This window comes from Gekko japonicus, unplaced genomic scaffold (assembly GCF_001447785.1).
Source record: "Gekko japonicus isolate JY-2015 unplaced genomic scaffold, Gekko_japonicus_V1.1 scaffold1968, whole genome shotgun sequence".
NCBI lineage: Eukaryota > Metazoa > Chordata > Lepidosauria > Squamata > Gekkonidae > Gekko > Gekko japonicus.
The window spans coordinates 262,803-285,266 of record NW_015171563.1 but is presented as its reverse complement, the minus strand read 5'-3'; positions in this window follow the sequence as shown (position 1 = coordinate 285,266).

The following is a 22,464-nucleotide window of genomic DNA, read 5'->3' as shown; positions in this document are numbered from 1 at the left end:
TTGACCTGGTGGTACTGAATCAGAAGTACAACAAGCATTTCTTTTCCTCTTAATGGGGCAAAAAAGCACGAATTCCTACCACAAAGTGATCCCAGAAAGTCGCCATGTGGTGGGAGACATGACTGTCTAGTACATTTAATCCTACCTATCCTTCAAGGAGCTCAGAGCAGAATATATGGTCCTTCGTCCTTCTCTTCACAACAATTCTGTGTGGTAGATTAGACTGAAAGACCAAGCTTCATGGCAGAGTGGGGAGTAGAACCCAAGGCTCCCTGACCCTAGTGTAACACACTAACCATTACAGCACCCTGGCTGCCATAGTTCATTCTTAAAAGCCAGGATAGGAAACTGGGTTGCCTTACCATGTTACAGTGTTTTTGTTACCATCTTCCTATCAATGTCAGACATGTGCAACTTGTGCAGACAGTGGATTTCTGGTCTGGCACAGCAGCATGTAGGTGGGGGTCCTTGGGAAAGGCAACAACTTTTTTCTGTGGGGCACCACAAAATACCTGTGGGATGCCTACTGTGTGCACCAGCTAACCTGTGTAGATATTATGACAATCTTTACTATCAGAATCGAGGCCATTAAAGTATCCTCTCAATTCCACACAATGAGCTTGTCAGAGTAATCCTTTAGAGAAGCCTTGAACAACAACTCTGAATTTAAACCTCTTCTGTTTTTCAGAGCCACCATTCCATTTTGAATCAAGAGGTTGAGCTCAGTTAAGTGTATACTGATTCCAGTAACATTAGGAATTTTGTACACTCAAATGATAAGAATGGGCTCACAACTTATATCCTCAGCATTGCTGAAGAAAATTAAAGACAATGAAAAACTATGTAATCAAAATGCAAATCTGTGGCTCTACGGATGCTCTTACATTGTGTGTTTTTCCCTCACTAAAGAAATAAAATAGTTAATGCTCTTTCAAAAAGGAGGGGGGGGGATTCTATAGAACCTTCAAATCACTGAAAAACCAGTGATTAGATAAAGACACTTTATGTTATTGATGGCTCCTTTGACCTGTAAAGAACTTTAAATGAAGGACAATTTCAATTACTCCTCCATTCAGCTCTCCAGCAGAGTCTGCTTCCTTTTAAAAACCTTTAAATGGTTCCTGTAAAATATAGCACTGCAAGTGACGTTTAGAGCCCACAAGCCCTGCTGGTTGGGTCAGAAATCATAAATCTTAGTGAGCGACAGTCTCCCAGTCCATGCCAATATATACCTTCTTCCCTGAGGAGGAGGGGAAGGAGCCGGCGAACATGGCTGGGTGACCTTGATGTGTTGAGAGTCACTATAGCAAGTTGCCAGTCAGCCCTGCATGACTGCACCACTGGGGTGCTGGTAGTGTTATTAAAGTCAGACCGACAGCAGTAATATAGCCAGGGGCACTTATATTTAGAATAAAGCATGGTGAGAGAAGGGAAATGGGAGCAAACAGAATCAAAGCTGAGGAAAGAGAAGAGTGGGAGGACCAGGGAAGCTGGATACAAAATGTAATGTATCGGGGGTCCGAAGATGGCCGCGGCCACGTGGGCCCGGCCATGTGGTCTAGCACTGACCCAGACCTTGGTTCCAAGAGACAACAGCCACTGTGGATCCTAGGGCGCACTTATGGGTTCGCCTGGATCCGAGGGTTGACCTATCGGGAATGTAACTGTAAATAGGACCTATCACGGGGAGTGGGTGTGTGCTGGGTGTGGTGTGTGACACACATTTAAGCTGGGCATGGACCGGCTTCGTTATCTCAGTTCCCGATGTAGCTAATAAACACTTGCTGAATCACTATGCTGAGCCTCTGCTTCCAGTACTTTTCAGTGGTGACGAGGATGGGATCCCGAGAGCTCACCTGACTCCAACGATCCCGAGCATTGCACCGGCAACCACGGAGGACCCCGAGAGCCTCCCACCTCGCTCCGCTCCTGCCGAGGCCTCCGCTTCTTTGCAGCAGGCCCCGCTACCGCAACAAGTCATGGCTACAGTTCCGGGACAGCAACTGACACTGTTCGACCCAAACCATCCTGAGTACTGGGAGGCCTGGGTGGCTCAGCTGACGCACTTCCTCAACATTCAGGGCACCACGGATGTCGGGATCAAGAAGTCGTGGCTGCTGAGTACCTGCGGCGTCCTTTTCACAAAATATCCTTTTTGTCCAAACACAGCCATACCATTGCCATTGGAGCTAGGGTGGTCAAAACAGTGGTATGGAAGCAAGAGGCACCGTGTCAGGATACTACAGTGCTGGGTGAAGGGAAAACTGCATCTGCCAAAATTCTCTTCTTCTCAGTACTGATTAAACCCATTGGAGCCCAGTCTGCATTAGGTCACCCTAGGGCTGCCAACCTCCAGGTGGCATCTGGAGATCTCCCACTACCACAATTGGTCTCCAGATGACCAAAATCAGTTTCCCTGGAGAAAATGGCAGCTTTGGAGGGTGAACGCTATGGCTTTATAGCCTACTGAGGTCCCTCCCCTCCCCAAACCCCACCTTCCCCAGGCTGTACTCCCAGAATCTCCTGATATTTCTCAAGCCAGAGTTAGCAACCCTAGGTCACCCTGATTTAAGATAAAAACACATTTATTTATGGTGTTTATGTCAATTAGTCCATAGAAATGGTTCTTGAATGACCTCAGAGGGAAGAATCCTGAAGTTTTTTGGGGGGGTTGGGGTTTACTGCGAGGTAAGGCACTTTCCTTCTCTGATCTGCTGATATAAACTGTTCAAATCCAGCATAAAACTGTCATGAGTGTAACATCTCAGGATCTGTCAAGCATGAGCAAACAATGGAATACAAGAAACACTTGGATGTCTTTGTTTTTCAAAGCAAAAGAAAAAAATGTATTCATGGCTCCAGCCAAAAAAGGAAGTTGAGACGGAGCAAAAAATGGATACTGTGCCATGAGCATAAGTGCAGGTCCCGCAAAAAGAAACTCTGATATGTCAGATCGTTTGATGTCAAGCTAACGTGTGAGTGGAAAGGCGCTGAACTCTTTTCAAAGGCTGCTTTAGCAGGCTCTGGATATGTTCCTTCAGCCTGTCTGATTTCCACAAGACACACAGTTGAAATAAGGTGTCTGAAGCTGTCCGACACATTTTCTTTTAACGTTTACATCCTCACTCCCTCCACCCAATGTCCAAGGTAGTGAACAAGTACAGCACATGAAAACAATATAAACATAAAACATAAAATTATCTACAGTAGGATAAAAATATATTGATTGCACCAAAATTAAGATACTGCAATGTTAAAAAAACAAATAGCATAAAACAAATATTTACTGCTGAATTATAACAGTTAAAAAAACCATTCTCATAGCTGTAAATTAAAACATATTAATATTAATAGCACCCAATAATAAATCCGTGTCTCTATGTGTGTGTGTGTGTGTTTAAAAGGTGCTGCAACTCTCAAAAGGGAAATGAAGTTTTCAGTCTGTATACTGAAAATTCATGAACTTTTAAACGTTTTTAAAAGAATTTTGTCAAAGTGATTCCGGAACTCCATTCTGGTACATTCCCCCATTAAAAAGCTCTGAATAAATTAATGGTATAATGTAAAAAATCTAAATAACATAGGCAGACAACAGTAAAATTACCGTATTTCTCATGGCAGCTATTTAAAAAAACCATAGAGGAGAACAGAAGTGAAAAGGAGTTGAAACTGGAGGGGGACTAACAACCAGTGATAGATAACAAAATTCTTAACTTGGTGATGGGGAAAGACAATAAAGCTAGAAATAGGCAAGCCTCTCAATGAATTCCACAATCATAAAACTATCACATAAAAGGTCCTGTCCTGAGCAATTGCCTCCATTCTGTCTGTGGAAGGGCCTGTCTCAGCAACTATGCTGGATAAAATGGGAATAGGCATTTCTATAGCCATTAATGGCTTTCAAAGTCAAAAACAGAGCATTAAATTGTGCCCACAAGCATACTGGAAACCTGTGAAGGTCTGATCTGCAGACTTAGAGTCAATACACTAGCCACAACTTTTAAAGTTTCTGAGAGGTCCTAAGGGAAGCATCATACAGAATGTATTATAGTAATTTAATTAAATATAGATGTAGCCAGAACATTATTTACTTTGGCCACAAATGCCAGTTGTGCACCCCAAGGAGCACATACCAAAAAGATTCAGAGCCTATTGTGATATAATCATTCTGTCCATCCCAATACATGATCTGGATCAGCCACCTAACACTATGGCCTGTCCAAGGTATATGTGAGCTAGGGAGAAGGATGTGGTGTATTGGTTCTTCCAGCTTACCCTCCTGGCAAGAGCTGGAATTAGGGTTGCCAAGTGTACTTACCCTTGCCGGTGGGGGAGCCTTGCCGGGCTCCGGAAGCTCTCCCAGGACATGTGTGCGCGCGCGCTTTGCGCGCGCCACCAGCACATCACAGGAATGCACTTTGCAACTGGATTTTACTGTTTGAGGCTGCAGTCAGATGTGCAGTTTGATCCAGTGTGGCCCCATTTCTAATTGATCCAGGGGGGGGTTGTAACAGAGAGTTTTAATCTGACCTCCCCCCTTAACCTGCTTCAATGCGCTTTCACCCTGTGGTTGATTGATCAGATGTAGCAGCCATGGAGTGGGGCAGTCAGGCAGTTTTTTAACTATTTGTCTTTTGAGCATGCACATCATGTCTGAGAAGCAGCACTTTAAACTCCTGGCAGAATAGTGGCAGCTGGTGGCCAATGGGATTACTGGAGGAGGCTTCTGGGATATGTAGTTCAGTGTGAAGGAAGTGCTTTGGAAACTGCTTTTGATAAATTCAATGTTTCAAAGTGGGGGGGATACATTTTTTAGAAGTGAGTGTGTGTGTGTGAGTGTGAGTGTGTGTGTGTGTGTGTGTGTGAGAGAGAGAGAGAGAGAGAGAGAGAGAGAGATGCAGGGACAGAGAGGTGCGAATATGCATTTATGTGTACCTTGCTAACTGCCTCACACACACATCTGCCTTAGTTCAGAGAAGGGATGGGCGAGGTGCCAGCTTCAGAGGGAGGAAGGGGCTGTTTCTGGTTCAGCTGAGGGAGAGAGAGGTGAATGGTGTGGACCAGGGGGGAGAGGGCGATGAAACACACAAGTACTGCTTGGCAGCGTGTAGCTGCTTATGTGCACATTGGTAACTTGGGGGGGGGGAGGTGGCAAAACAGGAAGTGAGAGATCTGACTTCCCAAAAGGCCTCACCCCTCAAGAGAGTGATCAGACATCCACAGAAGCGCTGTGAAACTGGTAGGATCCATCAAGACTTGACTTTTTGCAGTGTCGGGAAAGTTGGGGATGAGCACGGGAGGCTGATGACTGCAGAACGGGAGCCAGATGTTGCTGCCTGAGTGAGCACTTCAAATCCATTCAGGAGGATCAACGATAACGGATCCAAGTGCTTGTCTGATCACGCCCCAAAACAGCAGAATCCACTTGAAAACGATGACTAAAGAGAACTTGCACTTTCCAGCTCCAGTTCAGTTTGGCTTTTGCTGGCAGCCAGTTCAGTTCAAAGTTTCCTCCTGATATCCCTTTGTGGTTGCAATAAAGTTCCTACTGGTTATGTAGTTTCTGTGTGGCCTTCATGATAACTAACAGCCAGAAATGGGATCTCATGCATCTTCTTTGCCTGAGTGAGCTATAATAACATTCGGAGCACATGTCGGGGAGATTTACAAATTCTCTTTGGATGTAAAACCAGAAGCAAGAGTCACTTGTAATTCTCAGAAGGAACCCATATTTTTATACAACTAATATCCAAACAATCACAAAAAGAAAGAAACGCATCATTTGAATTCAAAATAGGTTTGTTTTATAGCCAATTCTGTTCTCCTTCCCCACCCTCACCCACACTCCTTCAGGCCTTCTGCCTGTATCTCCACTGCCCATCTGAAATGCCTCTGGCACGTCTACCTTGCTCCTACAACTCGTCTTAATGAGCAGAGCTGTTTACTAGGGAAATGTTCTGGTTAATGAGCTGAAGATAACTGCATGCGCTCTGCCTCTTGCACTCTCTCTCTGGCCGTGAGGGTGGGAGAGAAGCACCAAGTGTTGTTCATTTTGACTCACAAATACCGAATAAGTTCTAAAATAAAACATATGCAGATGGATGCACACTCCTGAAAGGAACACCTTCTAATTCATGAGTCAGTCAAAATTATTTTCTCAAAGTACAGATGTCTGTCCATTGATTCCTTATTTAAAATGTAATATTCCATACATATAGATCCAATGTTTAGAAAATTAGGTTTTCCTAGCAGTCAAGGCTATTAGTACATGAAAGTCCTTTCAGCTGCTCTGAAAGGTCTGTATAATATACATGCAATTCCACTATAGCAGAAGGTAAAGTAGCTCATTGTGCTTGGTTCTCTCATTTGTTAGGTAGCTTCCTGAGTGGCCAAGGACTGTGCTTAACAACTGTCTTCCACATAAAACTCCAGCAGAGGGAAACCCTATGAATAGATTGGTCTAACCAAATAGGCTGTTGATGTGAACCTAAGCAATTACTGCCTTTCTAAATACGCACTTATGAGCTCTCCTTTTCACCACTTCATCTGCTGTTATAAGAGGGGCCATAGGTCACTAGTAAAAGCACATGCTTTTTATTCATTAGATTCAACACTTGGCATCTCCAATCGAAAGATCTCAGATAGCAGTGCTGGGAAAGACTTCAGCCTGGAAGCCACTGTCAATCAAAGATACATACAGTGGGAGAGATAAAGTAAAGGTCCTCCTGACCCAGTACAGGGCTGCCTCGTTGGCTCACATAAGAGAAGTCTTTAGCTGTTTTAGCTGAAACATCATCCTGCTAAGGCAAGGAGGACAGAAGTGGGCAGCAGCTCCTTCCTGTAGACCTGCATACAAAGACCTGGACCTTGATCAACCTCTGCAGCCTTAAATGAATCCCAGAAGCTCCATCTCCCCATTTGATCTACTACTATGAGTGCAGAGGAGCCAGACATATCCTTTTTATGGATGGTCTTTATCAGTGTTAATAACAGACACCACAGTGTATTATTTGTCATGGACAAAAGCTGCTTTTAAAATCTATACATGAGAAACAGATCCTAATCAGGTAAATACAGCCAGACTGGCAAATAAGAACAACAGAAGCAAATTCACATCCAATAAGAACAATAGGTCTTTTTATTTCCTAACTTGGGAGCAGACAAAATATACGCGTTTCATTTAGAGATGGCTGCTAAAAATGTATTTAGCCTTCTTGTGCATAATGAAAAGGGCCATGGAAATTACCATAGAGTAGGAAATGCTGACTGTGCCAAGACAATCAAGGAATTAAGTAATACTAAGATTGTTAGGGGGGAACAGATGTTATCTCAGCAAATGTGTGGTCCAAAACTCACCTTTGCCAGGAATGACATCACTCCCTCCTTGTGATTCTCCACAAATTCTACCCATATTTACATTATGAATAAGAGAGTACAGTGAAACCGTGTTTCCTCTGTAACATGTAGTTTCTCCCTGGTGTCACCTCAAACAAGATTGCTAGAACTCAAAAGACTAAGGCAACCTAAAATGTATGGAAGCAAAATACGAAACTCTAAAATGTCTATACTGGTTACCTAGTGTGCAAGTTATGGTGTCTGCCTCATAAGACAGTTCTAAGTGTTACACCCTTCTAAGTTCAATGAAGTGCCTTGACTCCTCTGAAATGGAAAGGTGTGGATTTTAAAAAAGAACAAAAAACTGAGAAGTTTGTTGTGTTTTGAAGAGGGAAAAAATAGTAAGACAACATTGTGAACTTTTATGGAATTCTTAGAGAAATAGAACTAAAAAAAAAACTTGGAGAAACAAGGTGTATTTGAGAAAAATCTTCTGCTGCAGTTCCATGCCAACCAAATATGTTTGAAACAATGGCAAGACTCACTCAAACTGCACACTGATTTCAGATTACTTGAGCTAAATGGGGAGTATGATTTTGAAGCGTTGGTAATAGTTTACGAATTATATTAAGAACATAAGAACATAAGAGACGCCAATGTTGGATCAGGCCAAAGGCCCATCCAGTCCAACACTCTGTGTCACACAGTGGCCAGAAATACCAGTGCCATCAGGAGGTCCAGCAGTGGGGCCAGGACATTAGAAGCCCTCCCCCTGTTGACCCCCCCCCCCAAGCACCAAGAAGACAGAGCATCACTTGCCCCAGAGCCCCTAGCTATACCTTGTGGCTAGTAGCCACTGATGGACCTCTGCTCCATATGCTTATCTAATTCCCTTTTGAAGCCGTCCATGCTTGTAGCACCCACCACTTCCTGTGGGAGTGAATTCCATGTGTTAATCACTCTTTGGGTGAAGAAGTACTTCCTTTTATCCGTTCTAACCCGAACGCTCTGCAGTTTCATGGAGTGCCCACGAGTTCTTGTACTGTGAGAAAGGGAGAAAAGTACCTCTTTCTTTACCTGCTCTTTCCCATGCATAATCTTATAAACCTCGATCATGTCACCCCTCAGTCGTCTTTTCTCCAAGCTAAAGAGCCCTAAGCGCTTTAACCTTTCCTCATAGGGAAAGTGTTCCAACCCTTTTATCATTCGAGTTGCCCTTTTCTGCACTTTTTCCAAAGCTATAATATCCTTTTTAAGGTGTGGTGCCCAGAACTGCACACAGTATTCCAAATGAGGTCTCACCATTGATTTATATAGGGGCATTATTATATTGGCTGATCTGTTTTCAATACCCTTCCTAATAATCCCCAGCATAGCATTGGCCTTCTTTATTGCAGTCACACACTGTCTCGACATTTTCAGTGAGTTATCCACTACAACTCCAAGATCTCTCTCTTGCTCAGTCTCTGCCAGTTCAGACCCCATCAATGTGTATTTATATTTAGGATTTTTGGCTCCAATGTGCATCACCTTGCACTTGGCCACATTGAACCCCATTTGCCATGTTGACGCCCACTCGCCCATCCTTGACAGATCCCCTTGGAGTGCCTCACAATCCTCACTGGTTTTCACCACCCTGAACAACTTTGTATCATCCGCAAATTTAGCCACTTCACTGCTTACTCCCATCTCCAAATCATTTATGAACAAGTTAAAAAGCAGTGGACCAAGTACTGATCCCTGCGGTACCCCACTGCTTACCACCCTCCACTGAGAAAATTGCCCACCTACACTCACTCTCTGTTTTCTATGAATTAGCCAGTTTTTGATCCATAAAAGGACTTGTCCTTCTATCCCATGATTTTTGAGCTTACTTAGGAGCCTTTGATGAGGAACTTTATCAAAAGCTTTCTGGAAGTCAAGGTAAACAATATCTATTGGCTCCCCCTTGTCCACATGTTTGTTCACCCCCTCAAAGAACACTAACAGGTTAGTGAGACAAGATCTTCCCTTACAGAAACCGTGCTGAGTCTGCCTCAATAGGTTTTGTTCATCTATGTGCCTACTAATTCTTTCCTTAATAATGGTTTCCACCAATTTACCTGGTATCGACGTCAGACTGATTGGCCTGTAATTTCCCGGATCTCCTCTGGAACCCTTTTTAAAGATGGGAGTGACATTAGCTACCTTCCAATCCTCAGGAATGGAGGCAGATTTTAAGGAAAGATTACATATCTTTGTCAGGAGATCTACAAGTTCACATTTGAGTTCTTTCAGAACTCTCGGATGTATGCCATCTGGGCCTGGTGATTCCAGATTCCATTGAAGTTTCTTTCATTCAGACAAAGAGTTCCACCCCTTCCTCTCCCCCTGTCTCTCTCTCCCACTGTAATTCATACATTGAATCCACGCTGTGAATCTCCTGTCCATTAGTTTATCCATCAGTCCATCCTTTCTGCCTTCCACACAGGCAATCGAGCCACCACCACTCTGTCTTTTCCACTCACACACAAGTATATCTGGACTCCTCTCCTCCTTCTCCCAGCTGCCCTTCTGCTGCATCTCAGGTTTCCTCCTACAATCTACTACTTCCACTGCAGCAGATGGTCCAGGTGCTTTAAACTTTTAAATCATATATGCCTTTTCCAGAATCTACATCTGGTTGTTCTTTGAGCATGCAGATATGTGGCTGTCATTTTTGTTCTTATAATTTATTTCAATTTTATTTATATCTTGCTTTTCTCCCTCACGGGGACCCAAAACAGCTTATCATATAATTCTCCCCCTCCTCCACCCTCTCCTCACAACAACAGTTCTATGGGCTAGGTGAGGCTGAGAGATTGTGACAGGCCCGAGGTTACCCAGAAAACTCCCATGGCAGAGTGGGGATCTGAATTTGGTCCTTGTCTGACACTCTAACCACACGACCACACCAGCTCTCCTGTTACACTATCACAGGACTGCTTCATTGTAGGATGGTGCAACAAATACACTGTGATACAATAACATTGACCCACTGTGCTATGATCATACAAGTAGCACTGTCACACCATCACGCAAATAAAAATGGCACCACAACTCCCCAATCAAAATCAATCCCCAATCAATGCCTCTTATTTAGCTAGCTCAAATCTTATAATTCTTTGTAAGCACAGAAAAATTATCCAGTTGGAATTTGCACCTGCCCCCCAAGAATTGTATCTTGTACCACAGAGGAGTTTTCATGGGCCGCTGCCTCCCTATCAGGAGGCTCCCTCTAAATAAAATAAAAATTACGGTTTTGTATATAGCTTGGCTTTAGCATACCTGTATATTCCCAAGCAAGGAAATAATGTAGCTGTTGCTTGATAGGTTTTGAATTTGAGACAAAAGCTTTAAGACCACAGGCTTTACGTCTGCAGAAAGTATCAAGGCCCATTAGCAAGAGTTTGGAGATTACAGTCAAATGAGGGAAATTCTCGTCAGCCTTCATAAAACGGTAAAACGAAAAGGCAGGCTGGTTTTGCTTTTGTTTTTAGGCAGAAAGGTTCACTTCCTTTGTGACACAATGTAAGAAGAAGATATTATTTTAACCTTGAGGGAGTAGCTATTTACTATTTATATTCTGTATCTTCCCCAGTAGATGTCTGCATATAATATTGTCCTTAAGAGTGATTCAGCTGAGAGTTGTCAAAGAAATAACTGGGGTTATAGAGCAAGTGTGCCGATAATGAACAGCATCCTGTCAGCTGTAGGCAAGCATGTACTTAAACAAATGCATTCAACCTAGGAGTCTTCAGTTTGTTAGAGAGGACAGTTTCCAGGCAGTACTATTCTGAGGAGAGCAGAAAGGCTTGCATTGAAATCTTTCAAGTCATTGCCGTAGGCAGCCAAAGGAATGCTTCATATCCCCCGAATGCCACTTTCCTCTTTATCTCAGGGATACCAAGTATCTGTTGAAGGGCAGACACTATGGTTGAATGCTTCAGCCACCATTACATCATAACTCTGACAGAATTAGGACTCTATAGGGAGACAGCTAGATTCATAGCAAGGGTCAAGAGCCTGCCCAAAAGACTAAATTGCCCCCCCCCCATGGTGTATTTCAATCAAAGATGCAGGGAACCTTTGACATAAGCTGAAGCTGGCAACCCTACACAGCAGCCATGTGCCTTGGTGACTAAAGTACATGCTTTATGTGTTTTCGTTTGGGGCCATCTTTGTGTCAACCAGCACACATAATCCTCTAAATCACCACTGAATACATATATCCCTCAGGGTCATCATAGCTGAGTCATTAAAATTACTCACCTGCTGAGCAGAGTCACAGTCCATCCCCTTTCTGCACTGGCACAGTTGGATACAGCATTTAAGCTACCTACACTGGATACATTGCCTATGAAACACGTACTTGCTTGTTCACCCCATTCAAGATAGTTCAGGTCTTTTGTTGGCCTCAATGTCTGCCAGGGATAGAACAGCAAGAAAGCTCCCCCCCCCCCCAAAAAATGTATTTCATTAGTCTAAAAATCTGAAAATAAGATTTTTGCAGGCATATGTGTCGGAGGGGAAGACACTATAAATCTCATGAGGCACTATCGGAATGTGCATATGCTTGTATATAGGTAAGACCACAAACTGTGCCAAACCAGATTCACCTGACAATTGTAATGCCTGGGGGGCAGCGCCAGGAGGAAACAGGTGAGCATTTTTATAGAAGAAAGATACCAATCAAAACCCCCAAAATTCACCAAGAAATTCTAATCTACAAAAAGTGGTAGACAGGGATGCACCAGCTTCTTTTGCTTCTCAGCATACCTTCATATGAACATATGAAACTGGCTTGAACTGAGTCAGACCACTGTCTCATCTGGCTCCATACGGTCTGCTCTTGACTGGAAGTGTTCCTCCAGAGCCTCAGGAAGGTTTCTTTGGAAATATCAACGATCAGACATTGATTCCAAGACCTTGTACATTCAGTATGCTCTACCCCACACCAGCTATTAAATATTTCATAACAGGACTGTCAAGTGATTCAAGAGCCCTAGTGTTGCCAGAGGTGCTGCCTTTTACTCTTGGGTAGCCCCAATAGCAGGGGGACCCCACTTCTAACCTGATCTAGAGACCCACAAAACTCAGGCCAAGGAAGGCACTCTTGGTTCTGAAACACAGAGCTAGCCACAGCTCTGAAAAAGGGGTCTCCATTTTCAGGTGACAGGCAACCTCAGAGCAAGCCTCCAGTCTTCCCCCTCCACCCAGCAGAGATTATGCTTATGGAATAACAATGAGTTCTAGCAGGTAAAGTATCTACATTTCTAAAGTCTATTTAATTCTTTGTCTGAATACTTGTCTTTTCTACTCTGTCCCTCAAGATACCGGGATAAACCAATCAAACATTCAAATTATTAACGATCCTTTCTGACGCTTATCAGGGACGTCTCCCACCTTTTGTTTACCCTGGCCAGGCCCATTAGTGGTCAGATAATCCATTCAACTAGCCACCCAGCACCTGGCTTCTGTTGTTAAATCCAGACCCTGCCTCTCTGGAAGCTCATTGGTCACATCTAGGCCTTGCCCATCCTGAGGCCACACACCTCGGGACTCATCATTGGTCCAGGAAATCTATTGTTCTCACCTGAGACCAGCCCCCAGGACCAGCCATTGGTCTGCATTGTCTTCCATTGGGTATATCCCAGCGTAAACATGGCCTCAGCCCATGTGTTTTCTGCCATAATCCAAAATGGCAGTCCACCCCTAAGCTCTCTGAGTTTAGGCCACAATCCATGGACCTCTGTACATCTGGACCAGGTTGTATAACCCCTCTATAAACTATCAATCACCTCTGCTGCCTTAATTCTATAAATGTGTGCGTGGTTGTGTATTGTTTGAATGATATATATATTCCCCAGTAAAAAGATATTATATTTTACTGAATACAGTCTCTGTGTCTGTTCTGGTGTTTACAGCAAAGGTGGGACTTCTGTATACATTGGTGAGAACCCGAATTTGCCTATTGCCAATTAATAATCATAACTTCCCCTAGACTAATTAATAATTCAAGGCAATTTGGCTAACACTAGTGGTGTATCAGTGGCTGTTGCTGGTTAAGTAATGACACAGAGTTGTGGTTTCATAACTAACAGACACAAGATTGGTCTTGCCATGAAGTAATGGGCAGCTAACTTCAGGCATCAAATTCAAGAAGGAATTACATTTTTCACGCAATCTTCGTCCCTCATTTTTTTTAAAAATTGACCTTTAATTTCTATTAAGCAAACATTTAAGACTGGCACGCACTTGAATACCCAATTGTGTTGCTGAGCTTACACAGCTGTGCTCAGTGCTATGACCAGTGCAAAGACAGGAGACTTGAAGATAGAGCCTATGAGCCTACAGCACCTCTAAACTGTAATTCACGCCTGAAGCCAGCATGATGTAATAGTTAAGAGCGTGGATTTGAATCTGGAGAACCAGGTCTGATTCCCCACTCTTCCTTCACATGAAGCCTGGTAGGTGATCTTGGGACATTCACAGTTCTCTCAGAACTCTCTCAGCCCCACCTACCTCACAAGATGACTATTGGGGGGAGAGGAAGGGAAGATGATTGCAAGCCACTTTGAGACTCCTTAGGGTAGAGAAAAGCAGGGTATAAAAACCAGCTCTTCTTCATCATCAGGTTCCCACTTGTGTGCACTTTACATGAAAGTGCATTTAATTCATAAATGATGCAGTATTGTGTGTATTTTGAATTTAGGAATAGTTTCCTGTGTATAAATGTGTTATATGAAATGGACGTGAGGCAACAATAAAGGTAATTTTTTTCCCCTTGCTCGAAAGCTAGTCGAATCCAACTCTAGGGAGCAGTGTTCATCTCTGTTTCCAAGCTGAAAAACCAGCACTGTCCAAAGACGTTTCCATGGTCATGTGGCTGGCATGACTAAAAACCGAGGTGCACAGAGCACTGTAACTTCCCACTGAAGCAGTACCAATTTATCTACTTGCAATTTCTTGCTTTTGAACTGCTAGGTTGGCAGCAGCTGGGGCCAGAGACAGGAGCTCACTCCGTCACGCAGCACTAGGGTCTCAAACTGTTGGACTACAGACCTTCTGGTCTGCAGCTCAGCGTCTTAACCTCTGAGCCGCCACGGCCCCTTTTGAGGCAACAATCAGGCTACATAAATATTTATTAATAGATTGTGCAGTTCTTAGAGAGCTCACCTAGGCTCTGGGTTTCAACTTAAACTTTCTCCATAGTATCAGATCACATAAACAACGAGGAATTTCAGACAGACGATATAATCCAGAAGAGGAACGGTTCCCAAATGGTTTCTGGTCTGTCATTTCAGACAGAACCGTTTTAGAACCGGTTCCCTACCGGAATATATTTGTAATTTCAGACACAAATGCTTCTGTCCCGTTTAGGAAACGGGGATGAAGCGTTTTACCTGTCAACCACTTCCAAGTAGTCTTCAGTTTCCTCTCCCGGTTCCGATGCGCTTTTCCCCCACCGTTTTTTGCCCGTGCGGGCGATCTCCGGCTTTTTTTTAACGTTCGCTTTATAGCGCTATAGCGCAACAGCCGTCTATCAACACCATTGGAATGCATGGAGTGTTTTGTTATAGTGCTATAGCACTATAGCACTATAAAGCTAACGTTTAAAAAAAAGCCAGAGATCGCCCGCACGGGCGAAAAACGGCGGGGGAAAAGCGGGAAAAAGCGGTGCAGTCTGAAATGGCAAACCACTTCACATCCAGCTCTTTACTGGAAGGGGAAAGCCATGTGTGAAATGGCAGCCCTATACCGGTTTACTCCATGACGGATCAAAAACGGCTTCACAACGGGTTAAAAAGGGTAATGTGAAATTCCTCAATATCACATAACCCATCATACTGTTGTAAAAAAAATCCTGTGTTACAACTCATTCATATCACAAAGATGGCCAACAAGAATTAACAGGTGGATCTCAGAGGATCTCTTCAAACAATAGGAACACATTGCTTTAGTAGTACATAATTCCTCACACAAGATCATTGTTTGTTGATGCACAGAAAGAACAGTTGCATGCTTCGTACTCAGTATATTTACTGTAATTTTGGAGTACCAACTATTACAGCAAAGAATCCTCATGATGAAAATCTTTGTAAAGTGAAAACATTTACTACAGAATTAGTGAAGCACAGCAAAAGAAACATTCCTCCAATTAACTCCCTTAATAAGAAAGGGGAAAACTTGCGCTAAACAGCCACATTACAGGATGCAACCATGTAAAAATTCAGCTTTTGTACCAACTGCTGGTTTTCAAGCTTGCAATTAAACACAAAGCCAATAATTTCTTTATTGCGAAATGCATTTTGCCCAGCTATTATTGCAGTACAAAAAGCTAGTAATGCTGATTTAAATGCACTTTAAAAAAGGACTCCGTGTTTCTAAAGGTTAATATCAAGTTTGGAACAAACAAGATCTAGAAATTAACCTCTTCTTTTTAAAAGCATCTGTCACGCTGAATATTCTTTATAACTATGTCATAAAAACTAAAGGAACAATTCCCCCTAAAGATACATTTTCAGGCCTTTGATTTAAATGTGAGACATCTGAAAACAGGCTTATCTTTCTCACCAAAATAACTGAGATTGGAAACGGCTTATCAAAGGATAGATTTTGCTTTAAGAATAGAGAACCTTCCATTGGGATGCATCTCTTGCCACCACAAAGCTTGTCAACTTTGATATCTCCAGATCCTGAACCCTCTTCAACATCTACTCACTTTTCTTTACATTAGCCTGAAGATATGGAGAGAAATGCCACCATCTTTATTATAGTTTATGGTGTAAAGTCCAAATGGTGCATTTACCTCCCCTGTTATGAATTACCTCCTGCTGATGCTTCTTCCCAGAATACCTGAGCCCACTTGCGCTTGGGGACATGCAAGATCCAGAGGAACCAAGGGAGACAGCAAGTGAAAAGCAGATGGGGGATCCTGAGGGATTAAAAGGGGAATGGAGGATGAGAAGTAAACCTAGATGGGTCTTAAGCTGGTGAATGAAGAATGTTTTTCTTAGCAAACTTACATATCGCCTCTCACAGTTAGAAATTAGCTAAGAAAAGCTTCTTTGATATCACAAGATTATGTTCCTGCCTTGAATTCAGACCCATCCTCCTTTCTTCCTCTGACTGATCATAAGAGAAGAACTAAACTGGTATGTGATCTTGTAACATCAAAGATTATGCATATGGTGCTTTGACTGTATTCCATGAAGTTAGAAAACGAATCCATCCGTACAGCCACATGCAGTGTTAGAGCAAAAAGGATATTCATTTGCAACTGCATTCAGAATACCATCCACAGGGTACAACAGTGCTGTTTTCTTCGAGGCAGTCACCATGCATGGATCAGCACCCAGATAACTCCTAGCACCCAGTCTTTCATACCACCATGATAAGATTTTGCTGGGCAACAGAAACAACAGGAAGTTCACAGGCATTATTAAGGATGGGGGGGGGGGATCTATGGACACTGTTGCCTTTGTCAATATATCTAGTAGCATCTCATACAAAATATACTAAATCTAGACACCCTTCAATTTAAAACAAAAAGCAATATGAGAATACTTTACTGTTTTGATTATCCTGGAGAAGAATGCTTGAATGTATGGACATGCTTGTCCTTCTCACCCACCTAGGGATCCCAAGTCCCCCCGGGGCGTGGGGAAACCCCCGCCCCAGAGGCCCGTTCCCCGGCGCCGCTGGATCGGGCCCCGGGGGGAACTCCTCCCTGATGTGACGCGGGCACGCCGGGCACACCGGGGGCGGGGCCACGGCCATACAAAGGAAAACTCTATGGTTTTGACCCCACGCAGGAGTCCCCCGCTGCCAAGGTAAGTTCCACTTGGCAACCCTACACCCACCTACAGCTTTAATCTGGATAAAGCCAACTGCATTCTGAATGAAACTAGTGTTGTGTACTGTCTCTATAAGAGGTTGCCCTAGTAGGCCTCAGAGCAAGCAGGAGAGTAGGAGGGACTCAATGCTTCTCTTCTCACTGTCCCTGCTGGCAGCCTGCAGGAGTGCAGGGCCTACTAAGAATCTGCAGAACCAGGACAACCCTGGTGTAGAGCTCTAGAAACAGTTAAGTATTGTTATTCCTTATTCCAATAGCCAAGTTACCTGCCCTACAGTTATCGTTAATAAAGAGGCCATCAGCCAAATGGAACTGGGTGTCTGTTGTTTGCTCCACTACACAAAAGCTAGTTTATTGTTAAACTGAAGGTCACAAAGTGAGTTCTTTATTGTTCACCCAGCAAGATGACAGGCTACTGTTTTCACTTCTAGCTAATGGCCAATGGGATCACATGTTTGCAACCCAGTTCTGCAGGGCACAGGAAAGGGAATACATAGGCACTAGGATTCCTATCGTCATCATTTTATTTGCTAAGCCACAGCCTTTCTTAGGGTTCCCAGACCCCCAGTTCGGGCAGGGGATCCCCTGATTTTCGGGGCTTCTGGAGATTCCAAATGTTGAATATAATGAATAAAAAGCCGATTGGCCAGCAGGAAGCCCCACCCCAAACAGCAACATCAGCAATGACGTCCCCGATGTAATGACATCATGCAGAAGTGACATCATCGCATCAGGGATGTCGTATGGCGACACTCTGCTTTTTGGGCAAAACTTTATGGTTTGAGCCCCATTTTAACCATAGAGTTTGCCCAAAAAGTGGTGTCGCCGTGCGAGATCACTGACACAAGGATGTCATTGCATTGAGGATGTCACCGCTTATTCCCAGACCGACCCCCCCCCCCAATCGCCCTGTTGGTGTGATGAATCCTGCCTGGCAACCCTAGCCTTTCTTATGATGATGCAGTCCAACATCACGGAGTTTCTTCCTTTTCTTTCTTGACATTGCTTTTGGGTACAATAATTATCCAGGCTTATAAACTGATACCACCTCCAAGCTCAAGGTGTCATGTAATTAGGCTTTCCAGAGGCATCCTGGGACAACAGTCACATCCCTTACATTAAAAGTAATGGCAAAGATGTGTCAGAATCCCCACAGGTGTCTTATAATGGTATATGCTGTGATGTGAGACACAGACACAGTATAACAATATGAAATCAGCGGAAGAGGCTCCCTGCAGCTGAACCCTTGTTTCTTGTACAAGCAACATTTTTTAAACCTGAGTAATGGAACAATTTGGAAACGATAAATGATGCCTTTCACCACAATAGCTTCTCAACATCCATGAAGAGGTCTATGGCCTCTGTTCTTGTTTCATGTTGAAACTTCAAGAATGGCATTGAATAGCCATGTCCTTAATTTCAGGCAAAAGATTTCCAAGTTCAATTAGGGCAGGCAAATTTTCCTTTATCTCACTTTTAAAAACTGATTTGCAGAAGAAGTATTGATTGATTAACCCTCAATCATAACAAATGATTTCCCTGGGGGGGGATCATTTTATTTTGCTTCATACTTTCAGATACCATTATTGTGATTCTTTTTATTGCGTTCACATTACAGATGGTTTTTAATTCTTTCATAATAGGGGGGAAATAGTATCAAATTAGAAGTATCAGTCTTGATGTAAGACAGGATTGCAGTGACAACCAAGTTCCACAGTGCAATCCTAAAAAAACTTTCCTGGGAGTAAGCCCCCCGAATAGACCTGAGGACCACTTTGAGTAGACCTGCTTAGGATTGCTCTCTTAGAGTTTTAATCTTGCTGGACATTGTTATGCATGTGCATACTTGAGCTATGCATTATTATTTCTAGACACCATAACCCCATTACAAATTGTTGGCCCTGCAAAAATCCTGTGCATTAGTCATAGTATACTTGCCTATTATAATATTTATACTTTGCCTTCCTCACATTGAAGACAGATCAAAGTGTCTCACACACGACTTCCGGTTTATGGCAACATGCTGGAGGACGCATCTCCGAGACCTCCCGGGGATGTGATCTCCGCACCAGCGGAAAGGAGGGGGGCGACGGGTCGCTACCCCCCCCGGAGCCTTGGCAAAAGGCTCCTAGCCATGGGGCTTTTGAGGGGTGACCTCTTCACCAGTGCATTGCTGGCGAATTGAGGCACTCCTTCACCCCGATGGTCCTGCCACTGAGTGTCCGTATGGATCTAGGGCCGCTGACCGGGACAAGCGTCAGAGATCGAGGATTTTGAACATGTGCCGAGCGAGGTCGTGTGACCAACAATGAACAGTAAGTCAGGTAAAAGTGAATACGAGAATTTAAAAGGAAAGCTAGCCCCTAGGAATGGTGAGAAAAGCGAACGGGGAGGGGCCCCTCCCATGCGCATGAACTAAACAATTAAATACTAAGGGGGGAGTGGAAGAAAAAGCATTGAAATCTGTTTTGAGAGACTTACCAGAGCGCAGATAAGCATATGGGCATATTTCAGAGACTTTAGCAACTTTGCATAAAAGTAAAAAATCCATAAAGATGGCAGGGAAGAGGGCAGAGAAAGACAAACCAGCAAAAGTGAAACTAGTGGGGACCATGAACCCTCGATCGGTAAACCAGAATCTTGCAACTCAGAAGCTCCAACTGACTGAGACTTTAAAAATAACGGAGCAAACGGCTGAGAAGGTGAAGGAAATGGACGCTAACACTAAAAAAGTCAAGAAAAAGGTGCAAAAGCTGGAAAAGAAACAAATTTCGGAAGAATCACAACTTTTACAGCTACAAATGGAGAAAGCAAATTTGGTCCTATGGTTTCAAGGGATCCCAGAATTAAAAGGCGAGAATCTAAAGCAACTCCTGAGTGAAGCATTAGCCCCAGTTACAGATTTGAAAGCGGAGTATCTTGCAAGTGAAATGGATGTGGTCTACAGGTCCTATTCCATGTACATCAAGAAAAATAATCTGCCTGGGGAAACAGTGGTCAGATTCTCAAAGCGGCATGTGAGGGATTCTATCCTGAAAGTAACTACAGGAACATTCTTGAAAATCGGGGACAGTACCATCAGGATTCTAAAAGACATCCCATTTGAAATAAGGCAAAAGAGAAAGAAATATAAAGACTTAATCCTTTTTCTACAAACAAACAGCATTGTCTACAAATGGTTAATTCCAGAAGACGTCATTTTCAAACTACACGATAAAAAAGAAAAGATTTACTCTGTCTACAAAGCACGTGAGTTCCTGAGAGTGCAGCTGGGAGAGACAGCTGAGGTCGAGAAGGAAGAAGATGATAGCAAATCCAGTGTCTTTCAATGAGGACTCTCTTTCCAATAGGGGGGCAGCTGCCCCCAAACATACATATAAATTGAGGATTAGAAAAGATAAGACAAAATGAAGGCTGAAGGACTCTGAATTGTGCCTTAAAACTTTAGTTTTATTATGGGATGCTCTGGGGGTTCTCTTAAACAGTTAAATCAATGGATAAAAAGATAAATAATTTAGCATAACCGACTATGTTCAAAGTAATACTAGCAATTTAAGATTAACACTTATATAAGCTGTTGTTATGATCTCCTATACTTGGGTTTTTAGTTAGTAGTGGTTTTCTTTCCTTTCTCACTAGATGTAGTCTCCCTTTGCCAATTTTTCGTTGTAGTTTGTAGTCTATTAAAAATGTAATAAAAAATCCCCTCCGGGGGGCCTAAAAAAAAGTTTCTCTCACACACAAAAAAGCATACTCCAACATGGGCACAGCACAAGGTCACTGGAACCAAAGTAATAAAGTCCAAGTGCTATTCGTAACTATAGATTTGAGTCCAGTAGCACATTAGAGAACAACAAGATTTCGGGAGTATAACCTTTCAAGACTCAAAGTTCCCTTTGTCAGCCAGCATGGTGTAGTGGTTAAAGTGTCAGACTAGGATCTGGGAAATCCAGGTTCAAATCTGTACTCGTACCATGGAAGCTTGCTGAGTGACCTTTGGCCAGTCATACACTCGAGCCTTGTGAGGATAAAATGGATGGGAGGAGAGCGATATAAGCCACCTGGGGTCCCCATTGGAATGGAAGGTGGGACAGAAATAAATAAATAAATAAATAAATAAAAGTTGCCTATGTAGTATTACCACTCACTGAAGTGGGATGGCCATGAAGACAGCAGTGACATTATCCTCAACCCCAAGGTAATCCATTTAAGATAAAAATAGTTATCTTCAGTTATCAATCGCATTCCCTTTTTCATCACTTGTAAGTTCCTGTTTCTTCACTTTTCCCCCCTGTTCCATGCTTGTTTTGTTCCCTCTAGTGATCAATTTGATATCATACTAGTTTATGTCCAACATAAAACCCTGTATTTTAAATCTGCAGGGAGGCAAACCTAACATAAACATGTGTGATATCAAAGCAACCACTAGAGAGAAAGCAAAACACATGTGGAACTAGGAAAACCCGCAGAAAAGCCCTTTGCTGGGGGGGAAAAGCAGGTTCAGTATTTCAAATTAAATGCAATTATCTAAACTCTTAGCACTGCTACCTGCCTTTTCTCTTCCTTCATACCTTCCTTGAAACCTGCTTGGTACCACGTATTCCTTGAACCCCTACCACATAGACTCTACCTATCCTCAAAAATCAGAACTTCATAGCTTGAAAATGATCCTGGGATCTGGGAATGAAATTAATATTCAGAATGGGAATGACTAGGAGAAATGCTTTATTAGCTGGTTAATTCATAATTCTAGGATTAGTTTCTCTGACATTTTAACATGTACCAAATCCCTACATAATGGACAGTGAGGAATGGAAAATGTAACTCGGTTTCCTCTTTTTTCTAGCCTGTATGTGATGAACAAGTGATTGGCTACAGGTATTTTTAAAAGTGCTTTTTAAAAAGAAAACACCATCAAGATGACCAGAGTTAAAGCCCGACATGGACAAAGTTATTTTGACAATAGTTCTTAATAACCTCATTCCTATTCTGTCCTTGTACAGCACATACCTGCCAACATAACAAGTTTGAAAAATAAGAAAGAAATCCCACTTGCTAGCAAAAAATGTCTTCAATCCTTTGCAAGGTTTTGGAAGTCTTTTTTTTTTTTTTAAGCCAGTATATTTTTCACAGCAATAAAATTGGCTGTGGATGCAGATGGAGCAATAGGACTTGCCATGACAGCAGTTAAATGTGGGTATGAGCAACAAATGTAGGATCCGTTCAAGGGTGTAGACTTTCCAATTTCCGGG